This window comes from Saccopteryx bilineata, chromosome 2 (assembly GCF_036850765.1).
Source record: "Saccopteryx bilineata isolate mSacBil1 chromosome 2, mSacBil1_pri_phased_curated, whole genome shotgun sequence".
Classification (NCBI taxonomy): Eukaryota; Metazoa; Chordata; class Mammalia; order Chiroptera; family Emballonuridae; genus Saccopteryx; species Saccopteryx bilineata.
Window position 1 is genome coordinate 53,543,127 of NC_089491.1, and position 13,176 is coordinate 53,556,302.

Here is a 13,176-nt window from a genome sequence, read left to right on the forward strand (position 1 = left end):
TTGGTCCCTGGTTAAAGGAGGTCTACTGCCTAGGTCTTACCCCACAGCCACTTGCCTACCTGGGAAAGCTGCTTCAGTCTTTTTTTTCTGGGAAGAAGACTAGGTGAGATCAGGCAGTACTAACAGCACTTGTCCCTTTCTTCTGACACAGAAAGCTTCCATGCCTTCTCATCTTATTTTGGCCCCACTGAGGTAGAGTAGCCTCCCACTGGTTCAGCCTGATCAAGACACTCACCCCAGCCTCCAGCCTGAGCCTCCCAGCCCCAGCTAAGATTTGAACTCGTGGTCCTGTGGTCCCGAGAGCAGGATGGATTAATGCTCCAGGCTCCCACACTGACTCTATCAAAGCTTTCCTCCGCATATTTCCATTATGTGAACGGCTCTGTTAACCAAACCTATTATCTTTCCCCCTTGGTTTTCAAGTTGAGAAAGGGAAAGCAACTTCTTTAATGGCCCACAGATTGATGATTAACATTTTACATGTCCCTGCTGCTAAGTAAAAGAACTGCTTTGTGGACAGTGAAAATGCCTAGGAGAAGGAAGCGGGAGTCAACTTGGTTTATTAAGTTGTGCTGCTTCGTTAATCACAATCTTGCTTTATGGCGGTGCTTAAATGCCCATCCATTGTCCTTCTTGGGAATGGGGAGATCAAACACAGTGCTTTTAGTGCACCTTTGACATCTGGCATAGCAGCCGGCTCTCTGTGATATTGCTCTCAAGCAGTGTGGGGATCTGCATTGACTGTGACCACGCTGGCCCTTCTGATTTAAGCTTCTGCAGAGGGCAATGAATTACCTTAAAGGAGCTCCACTGCACAACTCTAAGTTTTATGCCAGACCCCTGCCAGCTTCCCCACTTTATGAGTATGAACAATCAGACAATTGAACTGATTTGACTTTGCCACTCCCGGAGTTTCATTGCCTTGAACCTGGGGTTGTAATGATGGCAATGCCATGCTAAGTGCTGCTCTGACTAGCAGCAGTGCCCGCTGCCCATTCAAGTAGGGCACCCATCCTTGTTAGCTGAAAACTGCTCTGATTTGCAGCAAGGGGGAAAATAGATCCCATGCAATCAGATTAACTCAACTCTGAATGTTATTTTCATTTAACACTATGGAATACGGCAGTGTCCCAATTCTTCTTCCCCAACGGAGCCTCATAGCACTGGTGCAGAAGGCACCTGCCAAGTGTGGTACAGACTGCATACTCTCACTCATATAAACTCACACATGCGATACACCTGTGCATCTAGTTGCAGACAGGCTTGGGCTCAGTGAGCATTGTCTAAGAAAGGTCCAGGCATAATCTGAGAGTGAGGACTTGTAATGCTTACATTTCATGTCAGTACACACTCATTTTAGCTTCGTGTGTGAAACTGGAGACAAGCATGAAGGTTTTGTTATTGTACACTTTCTGAGGCAGAGAACATATTCTTTTCAGGTCATATATGTAATGCAAACATCTCCTAACATCCTTGGAAAATACTGTTACTGAATTTGGAAGAACAATCTAAGGCTCATAATAAAAAACTTAAAATTTGCAGTGAAGAACCTCAAAGAAGGTACAAGCCACCCACTCTTTTACCATTTAGAGATCCCTATTAAAACTTTGTCCAAGCATCTCTTTCTCTGTATAAATGTGCACTGATTGATTGCTTCATTCATTCATTTTGCCATCATTTGCAGCAGTATAGAAAATGAACACACACACACACACACACACACACACACACACACACTCTTTAAACAAAAGATCTCAAAAACTCCCTGGGGTATCAGTCTCTTATGTTCAAATACTTGCTTGATATTGATTCCTAGACTTGAAGTCTAGTAGACCTCTGAAGTGATTTAATACCTTTGTTCTTGATGTCCCCCCAAATCTATTTCTCCCACAGTCTTTACCATGTCAGAAAAATTTGGAGTCATCCTTGATTCCTCTTGTTTGTTTCACTGGATGTTCTTGTCGTCTGTGAATATCCAGTTAATTCACCAGTCCTCTCAGCCCTATCTGCAAAATATATTCAGAACCTGATCCCTCTTACCTTCTCCAGTACCGTTGCTGCTCACCTGGCTTATTACACTAACCTTCATATTGGTCCCCCTAACTGCTGCATGCAATTTGGATGAAACCATACCTTTTAAAATTGTCACATGCTTTTATGTCCTTCAAAAATGTGATAGTGAGGTATTTTGGGAAGAGCAGATAATTAGAACCAGATCAGTCTGGATGTGAATCCTAGTTGTGTTGATTACTGGTGTGCGGCTTTGGAAAATTTACTCTTATTTTCTGAGTCACTTTGTTCTTTTGTCTATAAAGCAGGGCTAATAATATCTACCTCCTGGAGCTCTCATGTAGATTAAGATCATTCGCAGTAAGCAACTAGCAACAAGCTGACATACAGCAAGTGCTGTGTAATCGTTTGTTCTCCTGCTCCATCTCATTCATTCGGTTGGGATAATGTCCAACTCCTTCCCATGGCATACAAGGCCGTTACAGTTGTGACCCAGTGTTTTTAGGCTAGGCATCTCTACTCTTCCCTATATATCCCATGCTTCAGCTACAGGAAACAGCTCATCTTTCCCCAACGCACCCTTCTTATCCCTTCCCAAACACATATTCAAAACACCCAATTCACCTCTCTAATATCTTCATGTCCCACTTTCATACCCACTTGATTTATCAGATGTGTGACTCTGACAATACTATTATGCCATTTTTCCAGCCCACCAAAGAATTTGCACTGTACCTATAGTAATGTCCAAACTTCCTAATGTAGCTTAAAAGTGCCCTCCATCTCTCCGGATGCCTCTCATGGTATTCTCTCCTTATACTTCCTCCTCTTGCTGCCCCCGCTGCCTGGAGTAAGGAAAGAAGTTACCTTACACTCTCTCTGATGGCTAAATCTTACTCAGCTTTTTAAAAAATGCTAATACTCCTTGCCTTGGCTGAGTTGCTCAGTTGATTAGAGTGTTGTTCTGATAGGCCAAGGTTGCGGGTTTGATCCCTACTCAGGGCACATATAAGAATCAACCAATGAATGCAGAAGTATGTGGAACAATAAATTGATGTTTCTCCTCTATCTCAAATCAATCAATAAAAAACTTAAAAAATAAATGCTATTATTTCTTTATTGATTATAATTTATATATAGTCTAATGTATAATCTTAAGCATACACACTGATGAATTTTGACAAATGCGTATACTTATATAACCAGTGGTAGGATTCAAATAATTTAACAACCAGTTCTCTGCCCTAATGACCGTTTTAAGTATAAAAAAAAGATATACCAAAGGTAGTTTATTATTTCATGCATTTAATTAGTTAAATAAGAACAATAAAAGAGGTACACAAAACTAGATTATGTTATAAGAGTTCTAAAATATTAATGAAAAAATATTAAATAATACCTGACAAAAAACAATAAAGCTGTTACTTAAGATATTTCTATATTGCTTCTTGATTGACGGCCTCACTTCCTACTGAAGTAACAAATGCGAGGGAATTAAAATGTAGTATTTCATCAAAGGTATAATGAATTTTATGAAATAAATAAATAAATATTACAAGCCTAGTTCCATCAAATTCTTTTCACCTGTGGATGGAATGAATATTACTATGAGTGCTTAGAATAAACTGTTGTGCAGATGAACATTAAAAAAGAGTGAGGGATGTAAATTTATGATTTCCATATTGGGCGGCTGCCCAGGCACCCACCTTAGAGAGAACCGTGATAACAAGTGCCATTTTAACAACCAGTTTGCCGATCTCAACAAAAAATTAGGTATCGGTTCTATTAAACCTGTGTGAATCGGCTGAATCCCACCACTGCATATAACCTTGGATCAAGATACAGAACATTGCCATCACTCCAGAAAGATTTCTCATGACTCTGGCTCTGTCCAGTCAGGCCTCTGCCATGATACTGACTTCTATTATTGTGGATTATTTTTTTGGCCATTCCTGAACTTTTTTCAGTGGATCCACAGAGTATCATACCCTTTTGTCTCTGACTTGTTTTTACTCAACATATTTTTGAGACTTATCCGTGCAATTGTGTATACAAAAAGCTCATTCATTTTATCACTACACATGAATTATTATACATAATGGAATCTCATAGTTTTAATTTGCATTTTCCTGGTCCCAAATAATGTTAACTAACTTTTCTTATGCACAATAGCTTATTTCTCTTTTAAAGCAATGATTTTCAAACTGCAGGTTTAGTCTAATAAACAGTCATGAAATCAGTTTAGTTGGCTGTGATTTACATTTTAAAGGCAAAATAAAATAAACAGGATAAAGTATAATAGGAAGTCACACGTGGAAAAGATAAGTAGTGTTTTGGGCAACCTGTTTTTCAGTTATTTGTATGAATGTGTGTGTGTGCACATGTGTGTATACTGATGGCATTTATGTCATTTGTGAAAAGAGTTTGAAAGCAATTGATTTAAATTTGAATTAATGGAGGCACTCACTGGGCATAAAGAAAGTTAGGGGATGGCCTGGGCTAGGGGCATGAGCAAACAGAGAATAAACATCATACCTTTCTCTAGGTAAGTCGGTTTCTATGCATTAGGTAAAGCAGCCACCTCTCCCCACCTTGTCAGATGGTCTCATGGAGATGAACTTTGTCAATCAGCTTGGCCTTAGCTCTTGGTTCTCAAAGCTTTGTGGTTTCCCAAGCCACCTTCTTTGTTCTTGGTGCCACCTAGTACGAAGTATGCAGAACTGTGTTCTGCAAGTGTTCTAAAGGGGAGGACTACATCAGCATGTAGGTACAGGTTGATTGGAAGCTGGATTCAGAGGACAGCAGGGAAAGCACATAGTTAAGCCCCTCCCTGGGAGAAACTGGGAAATTAATGTGGTTTTTTTTTGTATTTTTCTGAAGCTGGAAACGGGGAGAGACAGTCAGACAGATTCCCGCATGCGCCCAACCGAGATCCACCCGACATGCCCACCAGGGGGCGATGCTCTGCCCCTCCGGGGCGTCGCTCTGCTGCGACCAGAGCCACTCTAGCGCCTGAGGCAGAGGCCAAGGAGCCATCCCCAGCGCCCGGGCCATCTTTGCTTCAATGGATCCTCGCTGCGGGAGGAGAAAAGAGAGACAGAGAGGAAGGAGAGGGGAGGGGTGGAGAAGCAGATGGGCGCTTCTCCTATGTGCCCTGGCCGGGAATGGAACCCAGGACTTCTGCACGCCAGGCCGACGCTCTACCACTGAGCCAACAGGCCAGGGCCGAAATTAATGTTTTTGCCTGTTCCTTCTGTGATTGGCCTGGGTGTGTAGTTGTAGGAGTGTAATCCTGTCCCCCAAGAACTGCTTCTTTGTTTGCCATAGTCCTACGGGATTCATGGATGCAAGCCCCATTGGTCCTCGAAGCCAGGAGATCCAAGAGCCTGTCCCAGCTGCAGAAACTGGGACACATGTGAGTTCAAGCTCCTTGCAGGGTGCCCCTCGGGATTTGGAGTGGGCTCTCTGGTCTGGGGAGGACGGCAGTCAGCCCCCGTTGGTTTTCTTATTTGCCTGATGTCAGGTATTGCTCAGCTATTTTCTAGATTTCTGAAAGGGGACTTGTTCTGCATGTAGCTGTATATTTGGTATGTCCACGGGAGGGCAGAAGTCAGGAGACTTCTATGTCACCATTGTAGATTAAAAAAAATTTTTTTTTCATGTATTGAAAGAGGGAGAGAGAGAGAAGCATCAACTCATTGTGCCAGGATGATGCTTTATCCACCGTGCCACCCGCCAGGGTCCAAGTGACTTATTTTTATGAGTTTTTCTTACTGCTCTGGAGGCCAAGGCAGAGGACAGGCAGGAGAGGCTGGCTCCTGTCTTCCAGGTGTGCTGGGCCAAGGGGCTGCATCCGTTGCACTGAAGCTCCCACTCTGGCAGCTAGTTAGCATTTCAGATGGTTTTTATGGAAGTTTGATATGAATCAAAGCTAGAAATTCTTTTAAATATTTTATGAGTGGTTGGTTACATTACAACTTTTTAAGAAGAACATTTTAAGCCTATATTTATCTTATTAATAATACCAAAATTAAAACAATTAATTCTGATTCTTCTTTATAGATGATAAGTTCAGTATCTTTGCTTTAAAGATATGCATCTCCTTTTTTTAATCTTTATTAATTTTTTCTGGGGTTCTGCACTGTATCACTTGAAATAAAAACTTTTTTTAGTGTTCAATGTTGTAATAATAAAGAAATAATTATTTAGATTAATCAATTAACGTTTGTAATTATGTTTAAATATTAAAGGCAGTGTAGTGTAAAGGCTAGGAGTGTGACATTTGGAGCCAGAATGCTGGGGTTCAAATGCTGGCACCGCCTCTTGTCAGCTGTATGAGTTTGATCAGGAAGTAAACTTCTTTATGTCTCCCCTTCCTGACTGGAAACGGAGCGTCATAATAGTAGCCACTTCACTGGTTTGCACAAAAAGATTTAAATGAATTACAATAACACCCAGGAGAATGTCCAGCCTATATCGAGCACTATTAACTATTATTATTATTATTATTATTATTATTATTACTTTGTCTTTCCTTTGTGTTTGGCTCATCCTTCAGTGTTTGGTAAATGTCTTTGAAAAGTGTGTTCTTTATCCAGGAAATGTGTATAGTTGCTGCATTTTTTTTGTTTGTTTTTGTTTTTTGTTTTGCAATCTTGCATCTTTGAATATGACTTTTTGTATTTTCACTTAGGAGAAGACTTTGGTGGAGTATGGGATTTGGGGGTAGTAATGTTTTGTTTTTTCCCTAAAATCTGATAAATAACATTTTATTGTCTTCTAGCATTTATTGCTGCAAAACTCAATGCAATTTCTGTCCCTTGAAGGTGAATTATCTTTTTGGACTAATTAACTAATTTAATAAATATTTATTGTGCTGATTCTATGCATAATTTACCACTCTATGCTCTAGGTTTATAGCAGTGAACCAAATCTTGTGAAGGTGAGAAACTAATTGGGGTGGAGGTAGAGGGAAGACCATGACCCAGTTACCCAGAGTTAGCTAAGGGGACAGGCCCGAGGGAGCAGTGCCCAGAAGACTACCTTCACTTCTTTTTTTTTTTTTTTTTCTGAAGCTGGAAACGGGGAGGCAGTCAGACAGACTCAGGCACGTGCCTGACTGGGATCCACCCAGCATGCCCACCAGGGGGCGATGCTCTGCCCATCTGGGGCGTTGCTCTGTTGCAACCAGAGCCATTCTAGCACCTGAGGCAGAGGCCATGGAGCCATCCTTAGCGCCCGGGCCAACCTTGCTCCAATGGAGCCTTGGCTGTGGGAGGGGAAGAAAGAGACAGAGAAGAAGGAGAGGGGGAGGGGTGGAGAAGCAGATGGGTGCTTCTCCTGTGTACCCTGGCCAGGAATCGAACCCTGGACTTCTGCACGTCAGGCCGATGCTCTACCACTGAGCCAACCGGCCAGGGCTTACCTTCACTTCTGACACCAATTTTAAGTTTGGGGTATGCTCAAAACCACTCTCAGATTTGATAATTTGCCAGAAGCACCCACAGAACATGCTATAAGCTATTATACTCATGGATATGGTTTATTACAGGAAAAAGGATACAAATTAGAACCAGACAAAGGAAGTAAAGCACAGGATAGAGTCTTAGAGGGGTCTAAGTAGCAAGCTTCTCCTTGCTGCTCCCCTTAAAATCATTGTAGCATTACCTTCCCTGACCTTGATGTGGGACAATACATGTATATTATACCAATCAGGCAAGCTTCCCTGAGCCTTCAGTGTCTGGTATTTGCTGCGCTCAATCACATACTGCCCACCTAGCTGTCTTTTAGTCTCTAGCCCCTCTGGAAGTCAGATCTGACATGGCATGGCCCAAAGCCTCCATCATAAATCACAGTGTTAGACTGTCTAGTGATGAAAGCCTCCAGTCAAAGATCCTTCTATTAAGCAGGATATTCCAGAGGTCTGGAGATCATTTCTCAGAAAACAAGGGCAAAAATCCAGATATCATTTTGGGTGAAGGTATTTTTTTTTTCTTTCTTTTTAAAGATTTTATTTATTGATTTTATAGAGAGAGGGTGAGGGGAGCGAGAAGCATCAACTCATAGTTGCTTTGCTTTAGTTGTTCATTGATTGCTTGTTGTATGTGCTTTGCCTGGGCAAGCCTATACTTTCATACTGGTGACCTCAGCATTCCAGATCGACACTTTTTCCACTGTGCCACTACAGGCCAGGCTGAGATTATTTCTTTAAAACACACCAATTAATACACAACGAATGCAATATAGAATAATGAAGCAGAGGAAGGGGGACAGAGAGGAAAGTGGAGGTGGTTCCCTTTGTAGAGAGGGTGGCAGGGAAGGCATCTCCTGAAGCCAGGTGGGAGACTAGGAGTCGGTCATGGGGACATTGCAGGAACAGCATTGCAGACAGACGGAACTGCAAGATCAAAGGCACCTAAGTGGCACACTGTTGGAAAGGAACAGAAAGGAGGTCTTTTAGTTAAAGAGGAGTGAGCCCAGTGTAGGCATTGGGGGAGAGGAAGTGAGTGGCTGGAGAAAACATCAAGAGAGGGGGTAGGAAGGCAGATCCTATCATTCTTATATGTTTTGAATTTTAACTCTCAAGGAGACAGGAAGTCACTAGAAGAATTTGAGTAGAGAAAAGACATGCTATGACTTGAGTTGTGAAAGGTTTGGCTCTTGGTCCTGGGTGGAAAAGAATCTGCAGGGACAAAAGCAGAAGCAGGGAGCTCGAATAAAAGTCTAATGCGACAGTGAAGGGCAGAGGGGAAAGTCCTTGGAAAAAGTTAATAAAAAGCACAGCTGTCTGTATAGTTAAATTCTTCTACCAACTGCTGACATTTGTAGCTCTCCCCACCTCAAACTTCCCAGAATCCAACCTGTCAGAAGTTTGTTCATTTTATAGGATTTTTAAAAAACGGTAACTTTCTGCTTTTGTCTATATTATTTCTTTCTTCTAATTTTATTTGTGTTTATCTTATATTACTTTTTTGAGCTGAAAGTTAGTTTTATTTTCTAAAACATGTAGATTCAACAAAGTTCCACTTGGTTGCATCCCATAAGTATGGGTATTTGGAGCTCACATTATTTTTTATTTCTAAGTTATTTGTAATTTAAGTTTTGATTTTCTCTTTAATCCAGGAATTACTTAGAAGTTTATTTTTAAATTTCTAGGGGCTTTAATTCTTTTTTAGTGGTGCTGGGAATCTTTATTTTGTTGCTTTATTTTTAATTTTTCCATTGTGGTAAGTAACTTCTTTTAAAATTTTATTGAGAGATTCTTTGTAACTCAATATACAGTCAATTTTCATGAATGTTCCTTGTGTTTGAAAATAAAGTGCATTCTTTGTTTATTGGGTACAGAGTTGAATACTTATCTCTTTGATCAAACTTATTAACTGTATTATTAAAATCTTCCCTAAATGTTTTTGGGAAAAAAAATCTGTTTGATCTTCTAGGATCTGAGCTCTGTGTGATTTTTGTCCACTGTGGATTTTTCAATTTCTCCTTGAAACTATCACTTTGCTTTATATAGTTCAAAACTACACTGTTAGGTATATAAAAAGTAGATGACAATGACATTTTACAGGTGGAGTTGTAACTTTTTAAAAATACTAAATAGTCCATGCTATAATTCTCTTGAATTTTATTTTGTCTGATTATTATTTCTACATTATTAAATATATATATATAAAATTTTCTTTTATTAATTTTTAGAGAGGAGAGAGAGAAGGGGGGGAGGGAGGAGCAGGAAGCATCAACTCCCATATGTGCCTTGACCAGGCAAGCCCAGGGTTTTGAACCAGCGACCTCAGTGTTCCAGGTCAATGCTTTATCCACTGTGCCAGCCACCACAGGTCAGGCCCAAATATATATATTTTTTGTTGATATTTATCTAGGGCAGCTTTTTTCACTTCTTTATTTTATTTTAATTTAATTTTATCTTATTTTTTGGTAGAGAGAGAGAGAGACAAAGAGAGGGACAGATAGGGACAGACAGACAGAAAGGGAGAGAGATGAGAAGCATCAATTCTTCACTGTGGCACCTTAGTTGTTCATTGATTGCTTTCTCATATGTGCCTTGATTTGGGGAGGGGCTACAGCAGAGCCAGTGACCCCTTGCTCAAGCCAGCGACCTTGGGTTTCAAGCCAGCGACATTTGGACTCAAGTCAGCAACCTACACTCAATCTGGTGAGCCTGCACTCAAGCCAGATGAGCCTTGTGCTTAAACCAGCAACCTTGGGGTTTAGAACATGGGTCCTTTGTGTCCCAGTCCAACTCTACCCACTGTGTCACTGGCATCTCCCTTATTTATTTATTTATTTTTCCTTTTTTTCCACAGAGACAGAGAGAGAGTCAGAGAGAGGGATAGACAGGGACAGACAGACAGAAACGGAGAGATGAGAAGCATCAATCATTAGTTTGTCGTTGCGAATTGCGACACCTTAGTTGTTCATTGATTGCTTTCTCATATGTGCTTTGACCACGGGCCATCAGCCAACCGAGTAACCCCTTGCTCGGAGCCAGCGACCTTGGGTCCAAGCTGGTGAGCTTTTGCTCAAACCAAATAAGCTCGCACTCAAGATGGTGACCTCGGGGACTTGAACCTGGGTCATCGGCATCCCAATCCGATGCTCTATCCACTGCGCCACTGCCTGGTCATGCTCACATCTTTATTTTTATCTGTCAATTTATTTTAAAGCTCTGTTTTAATATTTTATATACACACACACTTTTATAAAAGCCTAATTTTGCCTCTGTCTTTAAAAAGGGGAAATCTATTACAAAGTATTAGTATGCATAAACTTATTTTTGAGTCATTTTATTATTTGTTTTCTGCATATTATCCTTTCTATTATTTCTTTTCTTCTTTTTCCTCCAGAAATGCTATGTGTCATGCCTTTTTTTCTTTTATTCATAAGCGTTTATCATTTTGTTCATATAGGTTCTGTATTTTATTGTTAAATTTGTTCACTGGAACTTTATAGTATTTATTACTGTAATGAACAAGAGTTTTTTCATTTTATTTCTTACTGAGATAGTATTTTAAAATGTAGATTTTCACATATTTATTATTCATGCAACTATCTAATTAAAATATCTTTTTAATTTGAATGCATAAACATAGATTTTTGAAAAATAGTCTTTTGGATTTTCTAGGTATTCAATTATGTTATTTAAAATATAAAGATGAAGTGTTGACCTGGAATACTGAGGTCGCTGGTTTAAAGCCTTGGGCTTGCCCGGTCAAGGCACATACAGGAGTTGGTGCTTCCTGCTCCTCTCCACCTTCTCTCTCTCTCACTCTCTTGCCCCTTCTCTAAAATTAATAAAATCTTAAAATATATAAATGATTTTGTTTCTTTTTTCCTAATTTTTGTACTGATTATCTAAATCTCTTTATTAGTTATACATGGTTTCCTTCTATTCATATATTAATTAGAATTTTTATTATAAATAACTTTTTGGCAGTTATTAGTAAAACTGTAAATACTTCTCCTTTACTTGATTCTAATATAACATTTATTTGAACCCTAACTTTTTAGGTGTGACACTTAATTTATAGCATTTAAGAAGCATTTTATTTTGGCACTGCTGATGCATGTAAAAATGGGGTAATATTATGTAATGTGATATGTAATTTATTATTGTGGTAGAATTTGTTTTAATAACTTTATGAATCACCTTAATCTTCAGTCTCTTAAAATCTGAAGGAATTCTTTCTATTTCTTATTTATACTTTACTTCATTTTATGGTGGAAAATTGTACTCTATAGTTGAATTTTGGAAATGCACTTACAAATATTGATGATCTCTCTAATACTGGTTTTTCCTATAACGGGCTGTTGTGATGCTCAAATGAATAAGTGTGAAAGACATTGTAAGATGTAAAGAAGTCTATAATGGTTAGTCACTGTTACTAGAGTGGGTACTCAGTTAATATGTGTTAATTTTATTTGACACCTAACTTGGCCACCTTCACCTCATATTAGCTTTTTCAATGATCTATGTCCTTTTCAAAAGGAATATGTGATCCTGTGGGAATTATTTACAGAAAAATGAGTTACAACATACAGCTTCTTTTTAATGGCAGATGTTGGGATTTTTCTTTTTTCCTGCTGGTTTTGACAACACATCTGTGGAATACCTGCATCCCAATGGTCGTTTTGGTCAAATACAAAGCTGAGCAGATGCTTGCCAAGCCTCAACCACCTGGCAGGCCTTTGTTGTCTTGGCAAGAGTCTCCACACTGGGAAATCTGAGGGACACATTTCATCCCAGCTGAAGGCAGAATTATGAGTTGATGATTTACTGTGAGACCCAAGCTTTATTGTAGGCATCATTTGAAAAACTTGGGGATTTGCATCTATCAGGCATAGAGACCAGGAGCCAGGAGGTGAATAATAGTCCAAAGCTGTTTTACCACCTGGTGAGGCTGCATTTCAAATCCAATGCAGGTAGAGTTGCACTCATTAACAAAAGGCAATTGGTAAGCTGGCATAAACCTAGCCAGAGTCTGTGCCTAGTAGGGCACTGTCTCCTCCGAGAAAAGAGGGGACTTTGGGAAAATGCCCTCTGGTTTCTAGGCTCCAGAAATGAGAAACAATGCATTTCTGCTGTTAAGCCACCCAGTTTGTGGCACTTTGTTATAGCAGCCCTGGCTGACTCACGTACTGATGATTGGCATGGTGTCTGGTCATAGTAGGTGCTTAATAAATAAGAATTGATTGAATTAATAAACAGAAGGCCCTTCCCATGGGAGGCTTCTTTGTTCTAGTCTTCATAATCACTGTGTATTTCTTTATGATCCAAACCTTGAAGTCAGTAAAGTCTCTTCTTTGGTGCCTGGTTTGGAACAGAATGATTTTTGCTGAAGCTGAGACCTCAGAAACCTGGCACTCAGATCTCTACCTTGTAAACATTTTTGAAGTAAGGAATTATGAAGAGCCTGAAATATGAGTTTGAACCCAAAGGAGGAAAAGTAGAGAGGGAAAACTAGATGAATAGCTAAAAAAATGTGTCTTCCACGACAGGCATGGCTCTATTCTTCACACATCAGTTTTCAGACCAGGTATTTTTCTCCATGAGTCAATATGCACAAAACCCATGTGTATTAAGCATGTCTTTTTATTCTGGTGCCTTGACACCTGGGGACTGCTAAACTTGGAAAGACTAAGTACTAC